This window comes from Herpailurus yagouaroundi, unplaced genomic scaffold (assembly GCF_014898765.1).
Source record: "Herpailurus yagouaroundi ecotype Mexico unplaced genomic scaffold, PumYag 187, whole genome shotgun sequence".
Taxonomy (NCBI): Eukaryota; Metazoa; Chordata; class Mammalia; order Carnivora; family Felidae; genus Herpailurus; species Herpailurus yagouaroundi.
The window spans coordinates 8450893-8474428 of NW_024412418.1; the positions used below are offsets into that span (position 1 = coordinate 8450893).

General features: G+C 51.0%; 1 protein-coding gene across 1 annotated transcript in view; it reads left to right on the forward strand.

Annotated features, from left to right (window-relative positions):
- Positions 1 to 23536, forward strand: part of SYT13 (synaptotagmin 13) — a 41898-nt gene that overhangs the window by 714 nt on the left and 17648 nt on the right. The window lies entirely within an intron of this gene.

The window sequence follows — 23536 nt, forward strand, 5'->3', positions numbered from 1 at the left end:
GTGGTGGGGGGGGGGTGTCTGGAAAAGCACCGGTTTAGCTGAGAAGGGGGAAAGCCACGGGAAAACGAGAGGGGAGGTGGTTGCTGGACCCCTGGGAGTCGGCGGGGGTGCCTGGGGTCTGGGGAGAGGCTGGTGAATCTGGAGGGGCCCCCTCGCAGCAGCCCTCAGCTCCAGCCAGCCAGCCAGGGGGGCTTTGCTGTGCCCTCCCCTAGGATAGCTCCGAAGATGGCCCTGGACCCAGGAGGGCTTTATCCCATGCATTGGCTTGTACCCAGAGCCCTTTGGGCAGGAAATGGGTGGTGTCCCCATTGTACAGTGTGACCCAGGGGGTCTAGGGAAGAGGTTTGGAAGGGGCCCCAGATGGGCTGTGCACTCCAGGAAGCATTCGCGGTGGTGGGGAGTGCAAAATGCCCTCTGGAGAGAACCAGAGAAAGTCCTGCTGGGTGTTTGAGGGAGGCTGGCCCTGGGTCAGGGGCTTGTCTCGATGACTTCCCAAGGCCCTGTAGATTCTTCATAGAGCTTGTAGGTCTGGGAGAGGCACAAGAATGCTATGATTCCACCTTCCTTTTTCCAATCAATTATTCAAAAGCTCTGAGACTCAGCGCTTGCTCCGGGGCCTTGTGTCAGTCACCGGCTAGTGAGAATGGAAGGAAATGGCTGCTGTCCTTGAGGCACTTACAATCCAAGAAAAGTGACAGTGACACTGGCAGGAATGGGAGCCAGCTGGGCATCGAGACATGAGACCCAGAACCATCTGAGGTGGGAGTAGTGGGCTCTCCACCCACCGGGAGTTGAGGGGGTGGGGGAACCCTTCAGAAGTTGTAGCCGGCTGCCTCTCAACCTTCTCTCCCACCCAGCGTTAGGGGAAGACCATTCTGCCTGTCACAGAGGTGGCTCTTCAGGCGCTGTCCCCTCACCTCCCCAGAGAAAAGCACTGGAGAAGGACTGGGTGTAAATGACCTTTGGGATCCCTTCCAACTCTGTTTTAGTCATGACCAGTAGCCCATACAATGGCCAAGAACCTGTTAAAGACAACCGTCTCCTTGGCTCAAACCCCCCCACAACTTCTCAATGAGCATGGAACAAGTCATAGCAAACCATTACCTGACATGTGCTCTGTGTCAGGCACCGTGCTAAGTGCTCTATTCTTAATGCATTGAACAACTCAATGAAGGACGTATTTGATGATCCCTACTTAAAGATGAGGAAGCTAAGGCTCAGAGAGGCTAAGTGACTTGCTTGTGGCCACACAGCTAGAGAAGTTTTAGAGCTGGATGGATTCTAGCCAAGCTGGTCTGCTTCTGGAATCCGTGCTTTTAGCCACTCAACTCCCTCACGTGCTTGACCTGGCAGATGTCTCCCTCTCCAGGCCAAGGTTCATGCCCTTCTCCCAATCATCTGAAATCTGACCCTCCCTGGATTTCTGATCCTTCTTAAAGACCCCCCCGCCCCAGCCCCCATGGCCATTTTCCTCTGGCTTTTCACACAGAGCTCCTCCCCATCCCTCAGGCTTCTTTCTGTTTAAAATTTTTTTTTATTGTTTATTATTTTTGAGAGAGAGAGAGAGAGAGAAAGCAAGCAGGGAAGGGGCAGAGAGAGAGGCAGACACACAATCGGAAGCAGGCTCCAGGCTCTGAGCTGTCAGCACAGAGCCCAATGCAGGGCTCGAACTCACAGCCCGTGAGATCATGACCTGAGCCGAAATCAGACACTCAACCGACTGAGCCACCCAGGCACCCCCAGGCTTCTTTCTGTTTAAATTTCACCTTCTCGGGAGGATTTTATCTCCTGCCACATGTAACGGAGTATCCCTATTGTTCCTTCCAATTGTTTCATAGCTCTTGTTATAACTGGGTGTGATCTTTCATACCCACTTACTTTTTTATTTTTTTATTTTTTTAACGTTTATTTATTTTTGAGACAGAGAGACACAGAGCATGAACAGGGGAGGGGCTGAGAGAGAGGGAGACACAGAATCTGAAACAGGCTCCAGGCTCTGAGCGGTCAGCACGGAGCCCGACGCGGGGCTCGAACTCACGGACCGCGAGATCATGACCTGAGCCGAAGTCGGACGCTTAACCAACTGAGCCACCCAGGCGCCCCAATACCCGCTTACTTGTATGTTATTTATTCCCAGCACCTGCTCAGTAGCTAGAACCGACTAGGTGTCCAGTAAGAAACGGTGGACAAATAAATGTATCGCCGTGTCCAGCGACTTGGGACTCTCGCTTGAGTCATTTCTGCACATGTGAGTGCATATGCACCGTGCCTTTGTAACCCTGCGCTCGCTCTGTAGGGGCACAGTAAACATTTACTGACACACGAGACCCCTTCCTCCACATTCCCTCATCTGGTTCCTCGGTGACAAGGATTTGGGCAAGCCGGATGTGGCGCAGGAGGCATCTCACGGCGTTGGTTTGGCTGCCGTTGTGCTCAGATTCAGCACTGACCCAGATAGTCAACAGAGAAAACACGGCACAATTGACATTTCCAAATAAGTGAAGGAGGTGGTGTGAGGGGTGACAGGTGACAGCGGGGTGATCAAAGTGGCACATGTTGACAAGGAGGGGCGGAGTTGGGGAAGGCTCTTGGAAGGCATTCTCTGAAAGGAGGGCGCAGGGCAGGGGAACTGGGCTCCAGACGCCCATACACTGAACTGGATGTCTGTAGGATGCGGAGGGACTGCCCGTGACTCTGTAAGTCACTGGTTGTGGTTGCCGGAAAAGTCTCTTGGACGGTCGGGCTTCGAATGGTTGGATGAAGTTGGAGTTTGTAGTGATTTTGAGAAGAACTTGGATGTTTTCCCCTGGGGGTTCTTAACCTGAGGCTCCCCAGACCTCCCCACGGGGTCTGTGGAGAGACTTTCAGAGGTTCATGGTCTCTGACAGGAAAAAAGTACATCTTCATTTTCTAACTAACCTCGGTGACAGACACGTAGCATCTCCCCTTAGTAGGAATATTGGCAACACTCTACAGGAGTGTTAACGATATCTGTGACTTGGTCCCCAAGGGAAATCACAGGTAGTTTCAAGGCAACTACAGCTGTAGCATCATGTACGTTTATCGCCAGGTCTAAATCATGGTGCTTATTAAACCCCCTGCCAGATCCCATTAGGGAACGAGTGGACGAAGAGGCACCCGTACAGCAGTTTCACGAGCCGATGTGGTTAGACGTTCCTCTGTGGTCCGATGTCTTTTATTTGCACACATTCTGAGGACGTGTCCACGGGGCCTCTCTGGAGAGCTGAAGGAATCCATGGAACAAAAAAGGCCCCGAATCTCTGCTAAGTGGGAGGAGAGGGAGGGCAGAAACCCTCAGTCATCACCTTTCATGCCTCCAGCTGGCTTCAATTCATGGTTTTTCTTCGCTTTTCCAAAATACACACTCTGGACCCTTTGTCCTGCCTCCTGAGACAATCCCTCCCCTCCCCCCCCGGGTGGAGTCCTTTGGGGGACGCGGGAGGTTCAGTCTTACTACATTGTCCTCTCGTGGTCTGGCAGGGTCACCCGGGGACCTCCCTCACTGTTGTCAGCCCAGCTTCTGAAGGTTGGTGATTATGCAGTGACCCGGCAGCTTGCGTGAGGAGACAGAGTGGCGAGCAGTGCGTGTGTGTGCGTGTGTGCGCGTGTGCGTATCTTCCCTTCACCGCTGCTTCAGAATCTACTCAGTGAAAGGTGGCCAGACCCCTTGGTTCCCTCCCCCTGAGTTTCCTCCTCACGCTGGTCTGCACAGGCTTTCACTCCCCCTTACTTCTGGGTCCCTTCAGAGGAAACCCTGTTTTTGGTTAACCTAAGTAATAAAGAGTGAGCAGGGAGAAGCGCCTTCTACCACAGCTCAGAACCCCGGACACCTGTCACTTAGCAGGAGTTGGGGTCCTGTTTTTAGAAAACTTTGGTCTTAGTGTCTGATTTTGCTCCCCACATGGTGCTTGCCTTGTTGCATTCTTTAAAACAATTTTTTAAATGTTTATTTATTTTTGAGAGAGAGAGAGAGAGAGAGAGAGAGAGAGAGAACATGTGTGGGGGAGGGGCAGAGAGAGAGGGGGAGACACAGAGTCCGAAGCAGGCTCCAGGCTCTGAGCTGTCAGCACAGAGCCCAACGCGGGGATCGAACTCGTGAACGCAAGGTCATGACGTGAGCTGGAGTAGGATGCTTAACTGACTGAGCCACCCAGGCGCCCCACTCCTTTTCTGATTTATGCACTTTTCTTTGTATGGTTACACTCTGGTAAAGTTGTCGTTAAAAGTTTTCATGTTGTCATACACAGTTTGTAAACATCAATTTAGTATCAAGTCACAATTTTCATCACCAGGAGGACTTCCAGGCTGTGAACAAGAGGCACGGCCCTCCTTTTCTTGTGATCCATCAGATACTACCTCCCTGGCCCCATCTGTTTTCTGCTGTTACTCCTGTGGCCGCCTCCTCCTTGGGACTGGGGCCTCGAGACCATCGGTGTGGCCATGTCAACCCTCCTGTCTTGCCCTCCTCTTCCTCAGACCACCGGAGCAAGTCCTCTCAGATCCCGAATCTAAATTAATACAGATTGAGAGCGAGGATGAACCAGAACCCATATGCTGCATTCATTAGCTAATAAGTTCATTCATTAAAAGTTAGTGAGCACACGCTAGGCCCTGGGATACAGCAAGGAGGAGACGGGTGTGTGCTCTTCCTGATAAGTGAGGAGACAGACAACGAAGCCAGCCAGCAAATCGCCATGAATCGTGTTACGCTTCTGTCGGGATAGGCAGGTGCAGGGGCTTGGGAAGCCCTGGGAGAGGGGCATCCCCACCTTCAGCCCAAAGAGCTTTCTCCTGTTCCGGCTCACTGCCTTGGCAAGGTCTCCCCTGTGCCTCGGTGGTCAGAAGAGGCCCCATGAACTGGTGTGATTCCGGGCCGCTCCACGGTCTGCCCCCCATGCATTCTCACCCTTTTAAAGGATTTGTTTCTCAGCTGATCTCCTGTCTGGCAGACTCTCCAATTCGTGTCAGTACACAGACAAAAAACTTAGAAGCATCTCCCTAGAGGAGTAAGCACTAACGATGGCATAACCAACGTTTTGCGGGCTCTTTGGGTGCGTGCCGGGCCCTCTTGAGTCATGTTAATTTTGTCCTCACCGTAGCCCTGTGAAATATGCGTCATTATTATTTCCATTTTACAGATGGGAAAAACAGAACACAGCACTCTGAAGTCACACTTGGTGGCAGAGTTGGGAATCAAATTTAGGAAGCCTGGCTCCTGAGCCCACACTTTTGAGCAGGAGGCTGGAGATTAGCAGAAAAGGGCTAGTCACAGTTATACTTGGGCCACCGTGTTTCCCCAGATATGGCATAAAAGTGTCAAAAATACGCATTTTTGCAGGTCAGCTTGAGAAACCTTTCCCCGAGCCTTGGGCGGCTTTGTCTCCTCTTACGTCCACCACGCTTCAGGCACTGGGTGCAGCCCAGGGCCCTCCAGAGAGATTTACACAGTAAACATGTTTGGGCTGGTTGCTTAGCAACATGGAAGACAGGATGAATCTTTCATCAAGAAATTAGCGTAGATTATTTGAGAGAGATGAGCACACAGCCACCGGAGACGCCAGGCCCTTCCTGATACGATGTGGACCCTAGTCTCTGTCCCCAATCCCTTCCCTGCGGTCAGGTCCCAGACCATCCCATCCCCCTCCCTTCCTCATTTCTCCTCTGCCCGAGCGTAGAAATAATTCAGGTGCCCGGCTCTTCTCTTTGCGTTAACTCCAGGAGTGAAGATTGCTGTATCTTTAGACATTTTCAGGTTTTCAGACACTGGCCCCGGTTACCATCGAGTACCTGGGTTGTAAGAAGGGGAATAGACAGGCCATCAGAACCCCAGGGAAGAAACAGCCAAATGAAAACTCGGAGGGGTGTAAGGCAAAGTCAGAAGGAAGGGGAGGGACCAGCAGATGGGAAAAGCAGCAGAGCCAGAAGACAAAGAGGAGGCAAGACCAAGGGTGACTGGCCGTCCCAGAGCCGGAGACCGGCAGGAGAAATCCGAATCCCATAGACGATCCACGCTATTTGACCTTCCAATCTCCCAGTGACCGCTAACAGTTCGTCTCTCACTTCTTCCCCAGTGTTACTGCATTCACTGTGTCCACAGCTGATTTCTTGCTAACAAACACTGGGAAACGTTGCTTTGAGGTGGAGGAGAAGAGCTTCACAGGGATAGGTTTTAAGAACTAAGGGATTCTATAGGGACATGTCAGAATCAACATACACTTGCATACAAAGGGCTCTTTGTAGCCAATCTGTTAAGAAATCAAGTCTTAGTAAATTTCTTTTCTTTTTAAGTTTCTGTCTTTATTTTGAGAGAGGGAAAAAGAGAGGGAGAGGGAGAGAGAGAATCCCAAGCAGGAAATGTGGTGTCAGCACAGACACGGATGCGGGGCTCGATCTCACAAACCGTGAGATCGTGACCTGAGATGAAATCAAGAGTCAGACGCTCAACTGACTGAGCCGCCCAGGCTGTCCGGTGTTTGTAGGTTTCTAAAGGAAAACAGATGAAAAGGGTGGATATATTCCTCCCTCTTGCCTCCATCCTTCTCTCCCTCCCTTGATTATGTTTACTGAACACATACTATGTGCCAGGTACCGTGCTTGGAGTGGTACAATGGGGATACAGTGGTAGCTGCTCCCTCCTCAACAACACAGTGACCCATTCTTATCCCTCATGAAATTTATGTTGTGGTAAAGGAGACCAGAGTTAGAAGAAGAGCCCAGATAAATGAAGATGTGGTTGTGGCAAGTGACCTGAAGAGAAACTTCTAGTGCTAGGAGAGGGTAAGGTGGAACTGACCCAGTCAGGAAGGTCAGGGAAGGCTTTTCTGGAGAGAGTAATGGCCAAGCTGAGAGCTGGACTAGAAAGGAAGTTAATCAGGGCAATGGGGAGGGAGGTGAGGGGCTCCGGAAGAATGCAGCCATGCAAAGGTCCTGTGACAGAAACCTTACTTAGTGCTTAGGAGGACCTAGCAAAAGGTCAGGGTGCCCAAAAAGCGAGAGCAGGGTGGGGCCTGATGTACAATGAGGCTGGAGAGTGGCCTGAGGCAAGCAGGGCACTAAAGACCAGGGTTCACTCTTTCATTTATTCATTCGTATATCAAACAGTGATCAATGCCCATGTGAGGGGCGCTGGTGATAGGAACGTTACAGTCGTTTTCAAAGCTTTTTTTTTTAAAATAGAGGTGAAATTCACGAACTAGTTTAAAGAGTACAAATCACACTATCAACGTTGTTCTCACCTTCATCCAGCTCTAAAGCATCTTCCTCGCCCCTGAAGAAAACTCTGCACCCATTAAGCAGACACGCTCTCTATTTCTCTCTCTTCTCCAGTCCCTGGCAACCACCAATCTGCTTTCTGTCTTCAGGCATTCGCCTATTTGGGACGTCTGACATATTTAGAATTGTTCAAACATGCGACCCTTTGTGTCGGGCTTTTTTCACTTCGTATAATGTGCTCAAGGTTCATCCATGTTGTGACCTGTATCAGAACCTTATTTTTTGTGGCTGAGTAATGTCCCGTGATATGGATATATCCCCAGCTGGTGGACGCCTGGCCCTCTCTGTGTGGAATGGCCATTACAGTGAACCTACAAGGGCACACCTATAAAAACATTTCGTTGCTCATGAGTTTCTAAGCCCTTGGCTCCCTTCTTGTACTAGCCTGTTTGCACCTGCTGCCCCACCCTTTAAATACACCGCGTGTGATCACTGTCGTGCTCCCCCCCCGCGCCCCCCCCCCCCCGGACCTTTAGCCCTTCATGGGTCCCAGTCGGCTTCACTCACGTACCTGGGGGGTCCTACAAACCCAGGTCCAATCGAGGTGCTATTTACTATCTTTCCATATCATCTCCTTATGTATTCACGTTATCAAGGCCAGTGCGATTCCAGGAGGAGGGGCCTTGGTCCCCTACGGTATTAATTGGCTACACACACGTGCAAACCTTCCCACCGAGGAGTTTCCTGAGTGCTAATTAAGTGAAGGGTGTTTTAATTGATTTATAGTATAGAAAATTCCTGAGAGATTTTTTTTTTTTACATGATGTTTAAGGGTGTTACAGTGGTATTTTGGGACGTGGATTGAGGTTTTTGGGTGGATTTGGAATGCATTAAAACTTGTCTCATTTAACAGAGTACGAGTGACTGCTCTCTGAAAATGGCTGGCCAGCGTGTTTTCATGAACAGATTAGAGTCAAATAGCTAGTCGTTGCATACATGAATACGAATATGAATAGATACAAAGGGGAGGAGCAGCCTATGGGAATTTTGCGAAGTTGAATCTCCCTCCGACTGGCGTAGACGTCAGGGTACTTTGATGTATTTCATGGGCGCCCCGCTCCCTGCCCCCCATTCATTAAGTCCAAGATGGACTGTTTCTTTGTAGAGAAAACTGAGCAGGACTGGCAGATGGCCAGAGATGTGAGGAGAAATGTTGAATGGCTGCCTGAGTCAGAGGATGGATGGATGGATGGATGGATGGTCTCCATTCTCTTGGCTAATATCGGAGACAGTTTAAAAACCTCCAGCTGCGAAGCCAATGGGCTAATGCCCACGAAGACAGCGTTTTACCTGAAAAAGCATCATATACCACAGTTTTGGACGTGCTGCTAAAAAAATTATGAAGAGAAACGAGCACGGCTCTTACCTTGCAAGTGGACGGACCCTTTAAGTAGCACCGTGACTTGAGCTGCCCTTTGTTCGACAGCCTCATCGCCAAACACGCGGAAACAGAGAACAGAAAGGAATGAACATCCGCAGAACCGCTCCACGGTAGAATTGCATTTGATTCTGGATGGCCACGGGAATTAGCAGGCTTCGTAACGATCCAGGGTTTTGAGATCACTTGAAAGAGGAAATTGCCTCTTCAGATCAAAATGTTCACTTTATGAGCAAGCTGCTGAGATACAATAGGCAGCCGATTAGGCAGAGACCCCAAACCTGAATTTGAATTCCTCCTCCACCATTTTGTGGGCTCAATGGCCTCGACCGTCCTGATTCCCACTTTTCTCCTCAACAAGCAGGGATGGTGATAAGGTTCTCTCAGGTCATATTCAAGACTAAATGAGATGACTTTTGAAAGCACCCGACAGACTGAGCACCTGGAGCTACTCAGGGTATATTTTAAGTATCTCCAAGTCGTTTTCTTATTTATCTTTTGCGAAAGCAGTGACTGGAGTGTAGGCTTACCATGTAGGAAAGACAGAGTCCGTTAAAAACATTCCAGATGTGAGACATGAAAAGGCTTCTGTGAGGATGGGAAGGAGAGCACGAACATTCCACTTCCAGGATACTCATTCATTCTAAACATACCTCTGGATCACTCACTATACATAAGGCACTGAGCCCTGGGGACGACACTGCAGGAACCAGACAGACAACGTCCTTGACCTGTAGCTCGGATTCTAGCAGTAGAGATGTTCATCACACCAGTTGTCTACAGCTGTGTTAGGCGTGCCAGGGGTGGCAGGAGTCTTCCCAAGAAGTGAGAGCTGATTACTGCTCTGATCGTCAAGATTTTGGACTCCTTTCAGTAAAAAAAAAAATTTTGAGCGTGTACATTATACGTGCATATCTAATTCTTTATAAGCATATATATACTTAAACATATGTTACTCTACCAACATATCATGTGCCTAATAAAACATGCACAAGATGGACCTTTCAAAACAATGAAATAAAAATAAATTATGAAATGAAATTCTGTTATTTTCTCCGCATACCCCAAATGAACGGTCTTGCACATCCCTGTGACAGGTAGTGGTATTTTTACTAGGTGAAGGTGTTGGGGATGACATTTGAAGTCTTCTAGGCATGGGGCATGTGCAAAGGCCCTGTGGAAAGAAGAAATACCACTCAGGAGGGACTGGATGAAGGTCGAAGTGGGTAGAGTGTAAAGGTCACGGGAGGGAGTAGAGTGAAGGAGGCAGTCAGACTAAGGCAGGGCTACCCAGGGTCTTCTGGGCCACCAGGACTGTTTGGATGTTTATACCTAGAGCAGTGGAAGCTATGGAAAGATCTTCAGTAAGGTGAATATGGCCTAATGGCCATATTAGGGCTGTGAAACCATCCTTCCAGATGGGAAAGAGTGGAAACAGAGACCAAGGGAAGCCTTGGAGAAAAACTACGTTGGTTTGGGCCGCTATGATGGTGGCAGATGTTTAGGAAATAGATCGACAGGCTTTGCCTATCGGTTGGGTGTGGGTTTCAGGAAGAGGGAGGAGTTCGTGGTGACACCTGAGGTTTTCACTTACCCCACTGGGTGGTGGTAGCAATTAGCGAGACAGGGAACCCTCAACAAAGATGAGGTCATGGGCTTGAAGTCACGAGCTCACTTGTGTGCAGGGAGAGCACGAGGAGTCTTTGTGCTTTCTGCACGGAGATGTCCATGGTGCCAGTGGCTGGGCACGTCCGGAGCTCACAGTACGGCTGTGACGTATACCAGCGAGCCGAAGATGTGTGCTGGGGAGTCGTCTGTCGTAAGCAGCAATCACAGCCAGGAGCATGGTTGAGACCACCCAGGAAGAGAGCAGAATGAGGGGGAAAAGCGCCTGGGAAGTCCTGACAGACAGCAGCATTTCATTTGCCAGAGGGGTGGCCAGAGAGGAAGGAGGAGAGCCTGGAGAATGGAATGTCAGAAGAAGAAGAACAAGAGAAAAAGCTTTTTAAGAGGAAGGGAATCACCCACGGAGAACCTGCCACCGGAAAGTCAAGTCAGATAAGACTGAAAAAATCCATAGGAATCAGAGGGTGAAGGTCATCAGTGACCTCGGAGACTAACAGTGACCTTCAGTGGCTGATGGGACCCTTTGGGAGTGGCTTGCTGCACGGATGGAGAGTGAGGAAATGAGGAGGGTACCAAGCACAGGCGATTCTTTTGAGACGCCTGGCCGGGCAGAGAGGGTGAGGACAGTGGCTGATCAGGGGACAAGAGGTCAGTGCAGCGTTGAGCACATTTAAAAACAGGCGGGGAGGGGCGCCTGGGTGGCTCAGTCGGTTAAGCGTCCGACTTCGGATCAGGTCACGATCTCATGGTCTGTGAGTTCGAGCCCCGCGTCGGGCTCTGGGCTGACGGCTCAGAGCCTGGAGCCTGTTTCCGATTCTGTGTCTCCCTCTCTCTCTGCCCCTCCCCCGTTCATGCTCTGTCTCTCTCTGTCTCAAAAATAAATAAACATTAAAAAAAAAAAAACAGGTGGGGAGGGGCAGGCTGAAAGAGAAAGGTGAGCATTCAAGAGAGAGGAGGAGAGAGAGACGGAAAATAGCTGAGGGCGGGCTCCCGCAAATAGCACGGGGACGGGGCAAGGCTCGGAAGGAAGGACTGGTCTTGGAGGGGGAGAGCGAGGGGTGCACCTCCCAAGGCATAACAGGACAGGGAAGCCACAGCATGTGTCCAGCCAGGGTTTATGTGAATGGATCTCCATTCTCTTGGCTTCCTTTTTGTCGGTAGAAGCAGCCCGAGGCAACAGAGAGATTCCAAAATGTGGGCTCGGGGCAGGAGTTAGGGAAACAGTAGGATTGCCAGGCGGGGCCGGGAGCCATTTTGAGGTTGTTGACCATGAATTGTTCATGGAACCTCCCCAGGTGCAGGACGGTTGGGGGCAGGCGTTGTGCTGTAGCGAGTTCACCAATGGTGGGGTTTTACCACACGGCATCAGGGAAGGACGGGAAGATGGGGGGCGGGGGGGTCTTTAGACTCCAAAAGGTGTTGTTGAAATGATGGACCACAGAATCAAATTGGGAAGGTTGGAGAGTGAGGGCCATGTGCCCAACAGGGTCAAAGGTGCCAGAGGGATCCTTAGTGCCCTCACGAGGCCAGCAGGGGGCCGATGAGGGCCAAGTGGTAGAGTGAGTCATTGATGGCCTTCAATTGTTAAGAAGACCGGACGAGTCGGCAGCTGGTGAAGTCAGCAGTTGCCTGCCCTGTGGTGTTTCTGGAGTTCTTCACTTCGGGAAAACGTGAGACTCTAAGAAAGGAGCGCCTCGAATCCATTACCTCGAAGGGCCACCGGAGGGACCGGGCAGGGCACTTGCCGCGGTGAGCTGAACCTGTGGCTTGGTGTCCGGAAGGCAGGGTTGAGGCCGCTGCTGTGTTTGTAGTTCCCTGGGCCACTGCGTGAGCTCCGGGCAATGAACACAGCTGCACAGGTTGTCCCCGGCGGAGTCACATCAGGGCCCCCTGCCTCCTCGGGAACAGAGGAGGATGGTGACTCTGACTGTGGCCACCACTGGAAACCAAGCTCCTATAACTCCCCCAGGCGGCCTTTGGGGGGGCTGCACGAGTTGCAACAGTGCACGAAATGACTCTTGGATGAACAAGGGGTATTAAAAATTCAGTTGTCATTGAAATGACTCTAGTAAAATATTTGATGTCACTTGCTAGATGAGTGAGGACAGGAAGTGCTGGGCTTCCAGATCCAGTCCGCCCCTGGCCTGCTGTGGGATGGCACGCTCCTGACCTCGCCTGTCTGTGCCTCAGTGTGGCCATCTGTTAACTGTGTCATTGTCACTGAATTGTGGGGATTAAATCACATAATCCAGGTAAGGCAGTGCCCGGAACTGAAGTGCCGGCCTGGAAATCGTCCCTTTGCATCCAGACCACTCTTTGCACCCTCCTCCCCTACCTGCCACTCCCGCCCAAACCCGTCCCCATTTCCCAACTTCCCCTCCCCATGCCCGGCTACTCCTGGCTCCAGCATATTCTCCATCCCAAGGTGTTTTCCTTAACCTCCCACACTCTCCTCGGTGACTTAGTTTGTGACTTCTGTTCCCACCCAAACCCTTACTGATAGGGTACTCAGTAAATGTTCGCTATTAGTACCAAACCTAGTAATTAATAAGAAGAGAGGTAGAGTCTGCATCAGAGGGAGGGTGTACAAATGGGCGAAGGTCAGAGGCAATGATGATAAAGCCCGGTTTGCACAAGGCTTGATGTTTACAAACTGCTTTCATTAGCCTCTAGCAGGGTTTCCCTTTGGTCCAGCCTCCAGCATGGTTCCCTTTGGTCCAGCCTCCAGCATGATTTCCGTTGGGTCCAGCCTCCAGCATGGTTTCCGTTTGGCCCAGCCTCTAGCAAGGTTTCCCTTTGGTCCAGCCTCCAGCAGGTTTTCCATTTGGTCTAGACTCTAGCATGATTTCCATTTGGTCCAGCCTCTAGCAGGGTTTCCCTTTGGTCCACCCTCCAGCAGGGTGCTCTGCACATCTTGAGGCGTCTGAGACGTGCTTGGTCAAACAGACACATCCGTGGGTAGGAAAGTTCAGCTGTTTTTCTCATTTTCAAAAGCTTGCAACGAGCTGAGCAAAACTGTTTGACGTGTGTAGTAACTTAGAGCCAAATATCTGATATTACTGACCTTCCACGGTCCAATCATATTTTCGTGACCGTTGGTAGACCACTGGAATGTGGGCCCATGTGACACCGGAGGGAGGGCCTATAGGTTAGCGTCCCGTTTGAAAGTTAACGGCTGCGGCTGATACTCCCCGGCTTGGAGTCTGCCCAGATGACCGTTTGGAGAGCAATGTCAGAAGCAGCCCTCTCGCCCCGTCCTTTGCCATCTCTCACAAAAGTCGCACAGGAGAGTCAACCTGTTGCCTAAACACTTCCACGGCTGTGGATATTCAGTGACGCTCAGGAACGATGCCCTTTTAAGAAAGGAGACCCGGGAGGCAGTGATGGAGGTACCTTCCCCTTGCCGCAGCTCTCTTAGAGTCCTCGTCCCTACACGTGGCTCCACCAGGGAGGACTGTGGAGCCCGGCCCCTCGCTTCCTCTCACGTGGCTCCGAGCTGGCCTTCTCGCCTCCGGTCCCTCCCGCATGCCCCTGCTCCTCTGATTTACTGAAAATAATGCTCCTGTCCTTGTCCTGTTCACAAGCTGCCCGAGCCTCTCCACTGTTTATAAACTAGGATTCGGAATCTTTTGCCGGGTATTCAAGACCCTTCATGACCTGGCCTCACCATTCCTTTGCAAATCCATTTCTCCAATCCCAGTGTTTCTCTTTGGCTGGTTTGCTAGATACCCCATGCCTCGAGTGTGCACCCCTCTGTGCCCGCTGCTCTGCTCTATTTGAACTCCCCCTGCCTCTCCTATCCATGACTGTCCCTCCTTCAGGAAGCCTTCTCTGGCCTCACTAATGATAAGGACCTCTTCCATAGTCTTTTATATAGCACATAGTCTAGACATATGGCCCTTTAAGATTACCTTTTGTACTTAGTTTTCTTTGTATAACTATGCGTCAGGGAAAGCATATAGCTTTCCCCTCGTATACCAATTTCTACTAATTTGTAGTCGCTTCCTAGAGCCCTGAGCAGAGCAGGAAATAATGCTTTAACTGATTAGTCATGTCTGCTCTGGGGACAGGAGAGTTCTTCTAGGATAAGCAATTCATATTCCTGTTTATGGAACATCTCATCTCCACCATGGCATGGTAAACTTCCTGAGGGCAGGGACTTATTCGTGGATCTTCCATGGTTTTAAGGGTGGGCAAATACATAGTGGGTGACAGGTGTGTGCTGATTTCTGCTTTATTGGGTAGAAATTGGAGGGTTTGGGCTTAAAACCAAAATATAAGGATAATCTAGTAAAACGGTCCCTGTCCTGTTTTGAAGGCACACTTTAAAACTTGGCTGTCGTTTCAACTACCAGGTTGGAAAATGATGTGCTTTCCAAGTGTCTGCACAGAAGTGGGTGGATGTCTTCAGTTAGTGGCTCTCTCTACTTCTGTTCCACGCTGTATCACTTTTGATGGATGATATTCACATGCTCAGGGGTTCTACCGAATTTACCTTCTTTCTCTCCCACTAAGAAAAGCTGGTAAGAATGCAGATGCGTGAAGGAGGTATCATTATAAGAATAACCTTGAATGTGCTCTGATTTTTTAAATGGGTTAAAAAAAAAAAAAACTAGCATCAAATTTTAGTACCTTAGCTTTTGTTTGTAATATATTGGCTTAACGACAAGGTTAAAAATTGTTGCCTTTGTCCATAGTTTCATCAATTGTCAAGCATTATAGAATCAAAACATCCTATTGCTGTTCACAAAGAAGATTTTGAATTCAATGTCAAGAAATTGCATATAACCAGATTTCTCAGGCTTAAAAAAATTTTTTTTAATGTTTATTTATTTTTGAGAGAGAGAAAGAGAGAGAGAGAGAGAGCATGAAGATGGGAGGGGCAGAGAGAGAGGGAGACAGAAGCTGAAGCAGGCTCCAGGCTCTGAGCTGTCAGCACAGAGCCCGAGGTGGGGCCCAAACTCACGAACCATGAGATCATGACCTGAGCCAAAGTTGGCCGCTGAAGCCCCTGGGAAACCAATACAGTGGTGGGGGAGCAGGTGGAAATTCTGAAAGATAAAGGCCGGCTGAGATTGTGCTCTGAGTCAAACCCATTGCCAACAGCCCTGCTATGGCGGCTGCAAAATAGAGGATAGGATGGAGTGGATGGGGTGGCAAGGCTGAGTTTGAGCCCCAGACTAGAGGGCTTTTCTCTGACCTTTAAAACATCCTGACTTTGAAATAACACTTATGACCGATGTCGATTACATGAGGTTACAACATAGTCTTGGCGTTGTCTTGGCTCATGGCACAAATGAAACACATTTTCTGTGCAAAGAATGTCAAGCCCAGACTCAAAACTGAGAGCAGTAACAAAGCGGATGCCCAAACGTCCAGACGGTTCATTAAAAAAAAAAAACCCAGACAACCGCGTGGGGATGGGAGTGGGGTTATTATCAGTCTAACGATAGGGAATGTGCCGGCAAATCAAAAGCAACTAGCTGGGCATTTCCACTTCCACCTGTTGATGGGTGGCATCCAAAGACAGCCCCCAGGGAACCATGTCATGTAGTGTCGTGATAGCAGCACTGGCTTTGGGTGCACTTGGCTTCCAAGTCCAGGGCGGTCGTATACTGGCTGTAGGATCCTGGACAAGTTGCGAATTCTCTGAGCCCCAGTTTCCTCCTTTGTAAAGAACTGGGCTGTTTTTATTTATTAAAATTCGGGTGTAGAAGAGAGAAACTATTGGGCACTTCCCTATAGGGTTGTGTGAGGCTCAACTACAGTGAGGTCTGTAGTGCTTCGAGAAGCATCTGGTACATAGGCAATGGTCAAGAGGCGGCAGCCATATTGCCCTTTCGGGCATCGTGATGTGACTAATGAAGCCAATGCAGGACCACCCGTGAGAAGTACATCTCTGGGCAGGAGCTTGCCATGTGGCGGCTTCCAGTCCCACCGATTGGTTTTGTTTTGTGAATTCTGTTTACTCTGCAGATGTTGGGAGATTGGCAGAAGTCATTGTCCCTCCTCTTCTAGCGGGGTTTTAAGCCTTAGCTGTATCCACTGGTCTCTGACCACACTCAGACTTGCAAGCCACAGCCCTGGTCCGGAATGCCCTTCTCCCATGTCTCCTCCATCAAACTGCTGTCCCTACTTCAGGGAGCGCCCAACTCAAAGTCAGAGCCTCTGCATCTTCCTGAAAATCTCCCTTCAATGCACACAACCCACCCCGAGATAGCGATTGGTCAAATGAATGAATGGATAGCTGGCGTCAGAGGGCAGAGGTGGGCATGCGCTTGGGTTCAAATCCCAGCTCTGTATCCAGTTAACTGTGTGACTTCAGCCGTAAGTCCTCTGTGCCTCAGTGTCCTCCTCTGTAAAGTGGGTATAATAACAGCCCCTCCTTCATGAGGTTGTGGGGTTTAAATGGAGGTAAAATGCTTACACCTCTATCCAGCACATGACTAACGTTCGATACGATTTTTGCCCCCAAATTTTAGCTCAGAAAACCTTTCCTGACCCTCACATTTTTAGGGGACACCACTTCCCCTCCCACCCACCCCCCCTCACCATCTGTCCCTGAGATTGCTTTTTTCCGCATCTAATGGTTTCTTGCTTTCTGCCCCGCTGGCGACGCTCACTCCACAAGGGAAATGACTGGATGGTGTTGTTCCTGCAGTTGACCGGCATCTAGAGATTTAACAAATGACTGAATGAGTGACCACCAGCAGAGAAAGGGTTTGCCCAGGGCTGGCTGCTATTTTCAGTTATGTCTCATTCTTCCCCGGTTGAGAGGCACATTTACCCAACTGACGGCAAGGCTGGTTCCGGGACAAACCTCCTGGTCTGTTGCCTTAGATACCAGGGAGGAGGCAGGGAGTGTCCCCGTTAACCACAAACTAAGCTTTCTTGATTTTAAAATAACAAAGGAGGGGAAAGAAAGGTAGCGGGCGAGTCCCAAGGGAAGGGGATTTGAAAAGGGATTGGGGCACCGAAGAGGATGTATTGGAAGGGATAATGAGAGACCAGCAGTGGCTGGGTCACCATGGAAACGCTGTGTGGCGCCTGGACCGGAAGACAAGCTGCTGCTTCAAAGTGAATTTCAACTTTGCAGCTTGGAAGTACACGCTCCCCCGGGGCTCGACCCTGTGGACTTGCCCGTAAGCCTCTAAGACATCAGCGGTTTTCGTGGAGCGGGAGATCTACCACAAGTAACTGTGGGCGCCGAGGGACCTCGCTGAGAAACGGGGAGTTTGTGCCCAGGGAGCAGCTCACCGCACAGGAGGACATTACTATACCTATCTTACCTGGATCTCTGGGGGGGTTCCAAAACCGGGGTGTCCCCCCAGGGGCCACAGGGACCCCCCCCCCACATCGCAGTCAGGCTGGGGAGCTTGTTAGACATGCATGTTCCCCAGGCTCTACCTAAGACCTCTCAGCCAAACCTCTGGGCCTTGGGGTTTCAGAAAAATCTGAATTTTGGGGGCGCCTGGGTGGCGCAGTCGGTTAAGCATCCGACTTCAGCCAGGTCACGATCTCGCGGTCCGTGAGTTCGAGCCCCGCATCAGGCTCTGGGCTGATGGCTCAGAGCCTGGAGCCTGCTTCCGATTCTGTGTCTCCCTCTCTCTCTGCCCCTCCCCCATTCATGCTCTGTCTCTCTCTGTCCCAAAAATAAATAAAAAACGTTGAAAAAAAAATTAAAAAAAAAAAAAAAAGAAAAAAAAATCTGAATTTTTTACTTCCGCAGGTGGGAATTAGACGCACCCAAGTGTGGGAAGCAGTCGTAACAACCCTGTTCCCCTGACTGAAGGGTACGCAGGGGCAGGGGCGGGGGAAGGGGCTGGGTAGTGGGGCCATCCAGTGGCCTGGGCATGAGTCTATGTGGCAGGAAGATACTAGTGAGCAGTAAAGTATGGCTGGAGATGTGAGGAGATGGAGAAAGGGGCTGGAAGCAGGGCAGAGCGGCTCAGCGCCGGGCTCTGGAGTGAGTCACCCTGGGTTTGAATCGAGCCCCCAAGGCTCACTAGTTGGCAGTGCAACCTCATCTGGAAAATGGGATTGATCCTAGTAGCACTTCCTAATAAGGTTATATGGGGACTCAGTGAGCTCATATCTGAACAGTGCCGGGCGCAGGTAGGCACAACCACAAGGTGGAAGAGGCTGGGACTCCAGGTTTGGAGAAGAGCTAGTAGACCCTTTAAGACTGTAAGAAATCAGCTTTTGTTATGTTCATCCATTTATGTGTGGGGCCTGTTTGTTACACGGCAGTCGGCCTTGCCTGACTAATACAGGGCTGGTAACAAGTAGCCCGTCAGCCGTGAAGCTTCAACCAGTTGTGGGTGTGTGCAAGGATGCCCTCTGCAGGGAATGGGCCGTGGGGATCAAGCCTTTGGGTTGGTGAAGAGCCTCTGTGGCTGCACCCCAAATTCTCTCTGGGAGAGTTCTCTATATGATTGGAAGGAAAGCCCAGACAGAGGGCCATTCCCACTCACCGACTCAGCCTCTAGGAGTAGTCCTTTCCTGGAGACAAAAAGACTATTTCTGCCCATTAACTTCTAGCTTGACCTAATGGACTTACCGCCCGTTGTCCAGACATTAGGGACTCTAATGTCAACTAGGGGAGAGCGTGTGTGTGTGTGTGTGTGTGTGTGTGTGTGTGTGTATGTATCTATATCCATCTCAGTCTTTCTATCTACATTATTAGTGGGGTACAGTTTGCATGCAGTGAAATGCACATATTCTAAGCGTATAGCTTAATTAATTTTGACAAATACTTATACCATAGTCTGTAACCGCACCCTCTGACATGCCTCTGACCATGCCGTTCCCCCAGAGGCAACCACTGTTTTGATTTCCATCCCCAGCGATGCATTTTCCGTGTTCTAAAACCACATGCAAATCGATGTTTCTCAGCCTCTGCACCGCTGCCATTCTGGGTTGGATAATTCTTTGTTGCAGGGAGCTGGCCTGTGCACTGGAGGATGGTTAGCGGCATCCCCGGCCTCTACCCAGGAGCAGCCTCCGCCCGCCAGGAAAATGTCTCCCGACCTTGCAGATGTCCCCTGAGTTAAGATATCCGTTGAATGCTGCAGGATATGTTCTTCTGCATCGTGCCTTCTCTTGCTCAGCACGTCTTTGTGATTTTTTTCTGTGCTGTCGGTGTACCCGTCATTCATTTCTTTTCACTTTTGAGGAGTATTCCATCATGAAAAGAAGCCACCATTTATTTATTCATTCTCCTGTTGATGGACACCTGGGTGGCTCCCAGTGGGGAGCTACTATGAGTAAAGTTACTATCAGTATTCATGGGTGAGTCTTTGTGTAAACGTGTATTTTCATTTTCCTTGGCTGGATGCCCAGGAGTGCAACTGCTGGGCCATAGGGTAGACAGAAGTTTAACTTGTAAGAAACTACCAGTTGTCCAAAGTGGTTTACTATTTTCCCTTCCAAGCAACGTATGAACCTTCCCATTGTTTCCCATCCTTGCCGACACGGTTGTCGTTCTTTATTTTAAAAATGTTTGTTGAGGGGCGCCTGGGTGGCGCAGTCGGTTAAGCGTCCGACTTCAGCCAGGTCACGATCTCGCGGTCCGGGAGTTCGAGCCCCGCGTTGGGCTCTGGGCTGATGGCTCGGAGCCTGGAGCCTGTTTCCGATTCTGTGTCTCCCTCTCTCTCTGCCCCTCCCCCCGTTCGTGCTCTGTCTCTCTCTGTCCCAAAAATAAATAAACGTCGAAAAAAAAAATTAAAAAAAAAAAGTTTGTTTATTTTGACAGAGAGAGAAAGGGAGGGTGTGTGTGAGCGAGTGGGGGAGGGGCAGAGAGAGAGAGAGGGAGAGAGAGAATTCCAAGCAGGCTTCACGCTATCAGCGCAGAGCCCGACTCGGGGCTCGATCTTGCAAACCACGACTTCATGACCTGAGCCAACATCAAGAGGCAGACGCTTACCCGTCTGAGCCACCCAGCTGTCCCAATGTTGTCATTCTTTTTAGTTTTAGCCATTCCGGTGCATGCGTGGTAGTTTCTATGTTTTTCATACTTTAATTCTCCTGAACAGATGTATTCGTTATATAGTGCCGCGTAACAAATTCTCCCCAAAATTGGTGGCTTAAAATAACACGAGCTCTCTGTTTCTGGGGCTCAGGAATCTGGTCCTAGCATAGCTGGGTCCTCCGGCTCAGGGTCGTGCTGTCCAGGGCTGTGGTCATCTTGAGGCGTGACTGGGGAAGGATTTACTGCCAAGTTATGGGCAGGATTCGGTTCCCCATGGGCTGCCCTCCCTCCCTTGTCACACGGGTCCCCCCGTAGGGCACCCTCAACATCACAGGCTGCTTGCCAGAGGGAGCGGACAAGATGAAATCTAATTCTTTTGTAATCTAATCGCACAAGTGACAGCTCATCGCGTATTCTTTTCATCGGGAGCAAGTCACGAGGTCCAGCCCACACTCAGGGGAAGAGAATTACACAAAGGGGTGCACGCCAGGAGGTGAGGGGCCCTGGGAGCCATTGAAGAACCACCTGCCCCAGCAGCTCTTTTGGGAGAAGTGCGGTCTACCCCAGAGCTTCTCACACCATCCGTGGAAGCAAAAAACCTGTTCGGTTTGGCTTTAGCATCTACGTACCTTCTCACACGCAACTTCGCGGACAGGAACTCAATGCACGGACCCCACTTTGCACAGCACTGCTCTAGACCTCAGGTTCAAACAAGTATTTCCAACATCTGTTGAGGGTTTGTCATGCTAGCCTCGGTACCAAGGGCTTGACGCTGGTTTGCTTAGCTCATCCTCAACCCAAGCCCAGGAAAGAGGTGTTGTTAGCATTTGCAAATGGAGAAACTGGGGGGCACAGAGAGGTTAATTAACCGGTCCCAAGATCACACAGCATGTAATTGGTGGAACCTGGACTCCAACCACGCTGTCTTGTTCCGGACTTTGAACGCCTGACCACCGGGCTACATTTCAAACTCTTGTACGCGAGTTGGTGTGCGTGGTTACGGGTACTGGAGTCCAGAGTGACAGAAGCTGGCAGGTCCCTCGCTCCAGCCCAGCTCCCCGCCGAGGGGGGTGCTTCGCTGAGCTTAGCTGCAGTGGCCTGTGCTTGACATCATCCAAACACTCTGTGTTTGAATCTCTCTCCTCTGCCCTCTGCTTTCGAAAGGTCAAGTATAAGGGATAAAGCCATCTGTCCCCCTTTCCAGCCGAGTCTGCTTGGCTCCTCCGCAGCTCCCAGGGTGACGTGATGCTTTAATATGGATGCCCGAGCACGAGAGCCCAATTTAATAAACAGTCTTTAGGTGAAAAACTTAATCACGTTTGTGACGTTAGGGGTCGCCTGACGCCTCTGGTAAGGTTAAGCGTTTGTTTACAGATCATTAGCTGCATAATTAATTTCTCTTTTTCCGACACCAGCCCCCTAAGGGAAGGGCAGCATCTGTCTTGTTCACTTCTGTGTTCCTAACACTTAGCATAGGACCTGGCCTCTAGTAGGGCTCAATAAATATTTGTTCCTTAGCTGAAGGGTTGTCCCTCCCCCCATGCCATCTGTCTCAGCCTGGGTTGGGGAAGGCTGAGCCCACCCTGAGGCCACTGAGCTGCTCTTAGGCAGGAAGTGCCATCTTGGGATGGGATGCAGCGGGGAAGGTGGGGGGAGGGGACACAGAGGTGTTACTGAGCCGGCCACCACCTGGCACCAAGGACAGTTGCTGGAGGTGTCATCTTCCAAGGGGTGACTGAAGATACTTTGGGGACGGGTAGGAAGGAGGAAAGGAGAAGAATTCAGGTCTGGCTTCCAGCTGACAGTGGTCAAGTCCCTCCCCCCCCCCCCCCCATCCTGTGGAGTGTTAAGTCTTGGCACATCTGGGTTGCCCTTGGGCCGACCCACAGTGACCCTGGATGTCCCACGCACCTCAGCAGCCACTGAGAAGCCCCCGGGCAGGTGGCAAGAGGGGAGGGGCGTGACCCAAGGCGCCGTGGGGCTGTGCCACATGAAGCTGCTCGGGGTCCACACTCTCGGCAGGAGCCAGGGGCCCAAGGGGACAGGTGAGAGGCAGGGACAATCTGCAGAGACTCAACAGAGGGGTCTCCCCTCTCAGTACCTGCCATGCCAGCACAATTGGGGGTGCCTTAATCGTTGAATGTCCGCCCCACCGGGAACCTTCCCTGACTCCTTCTGCATCGACATTGCCAGGCCCTTCCCCTGGGTTCAAGGGACATTTGGAGAGACAGTCCCCACTTCCAAATCCCACCCCTCGCACACTGCGGTGCTAGGCTGGAGCTCAGGGGTCTCCTTGGGGTCCGCTTCTCCAGGGGTCCGCTCCCCTGGTGCCTCCCTCCTCCCAGGTGCTCTCGCTTGTGCCCCACTCATAATTCTTTCCCAGCGCCCCCCCCCCCCACTCCCAAACCTCTTTTCTGCTCCTGGGGCACTGAAGTTCCAGTCGTTTAAGTGGAAACATAGATGCGTTTGAAAGATGCAGTGGTGGGGCGCCTGGGTGGCTCAGTCGGTTAAGCGTCCGACTTCAGCCAGGTCACGATCTCGCGGTCCGTGAGTTCGAGCCCCGCGTCGGGCTCTGGGCTGACCGCTCAGAGCCTGGAGCCTGTTTCCGATTCTGTGTCTCCCTCTCTCTCTGCCCCTCCCCCGTTCATGCTCTGTCTCTCTGTCTCAAAAATAAATAAACGTTAAAAAAAAAAAAAAAAGAAAGATGCGGTGGAACCAGGGTTTTGAAATGCAATAAATACGGTTGTACAAGAGAACGAGACAGGGAACCAGCAGCTGCTTTTGCAAGGGAGTAGTGTAGCAGGCATCAGACCCTGCCCCCAGTGAAGGGCGACAAATCGCTCTCCACCTCAGGGAACCATTGCCACACAGGACCTTACCAGGGCAGGGCAAGGATAGACCGCAAATGAGGATGCCTTCGGCTGGATGCAGAGACGTTCAGGAGGTGGGAGAGGCGTCTCACCCCAGGCAGTTTCTCTCCACCAGTCATGGCATCCTGTGTGCTCATGACAAAGGCAGTGTCTCAGTTCAGGATGCTCCCGCTGCCAACCACAAAGACCCCACCCAAACCGGCTCGCACAGGAAGGACCACATGGCTCGTGCGACTCAGAAGTGCCGAGCGGGGATACCGGGCTTGGTTGATTCGGAGGCTCCATAACACTGTGACCAGAGAACACAGCTTCCTTTGTTGTCCCCACCCTCCTGTCCGCCATGTCAACTTTGTCCCAAGACTGGCTCGTCTTGCAGTCACCAGATGGGGCCACAGGCTA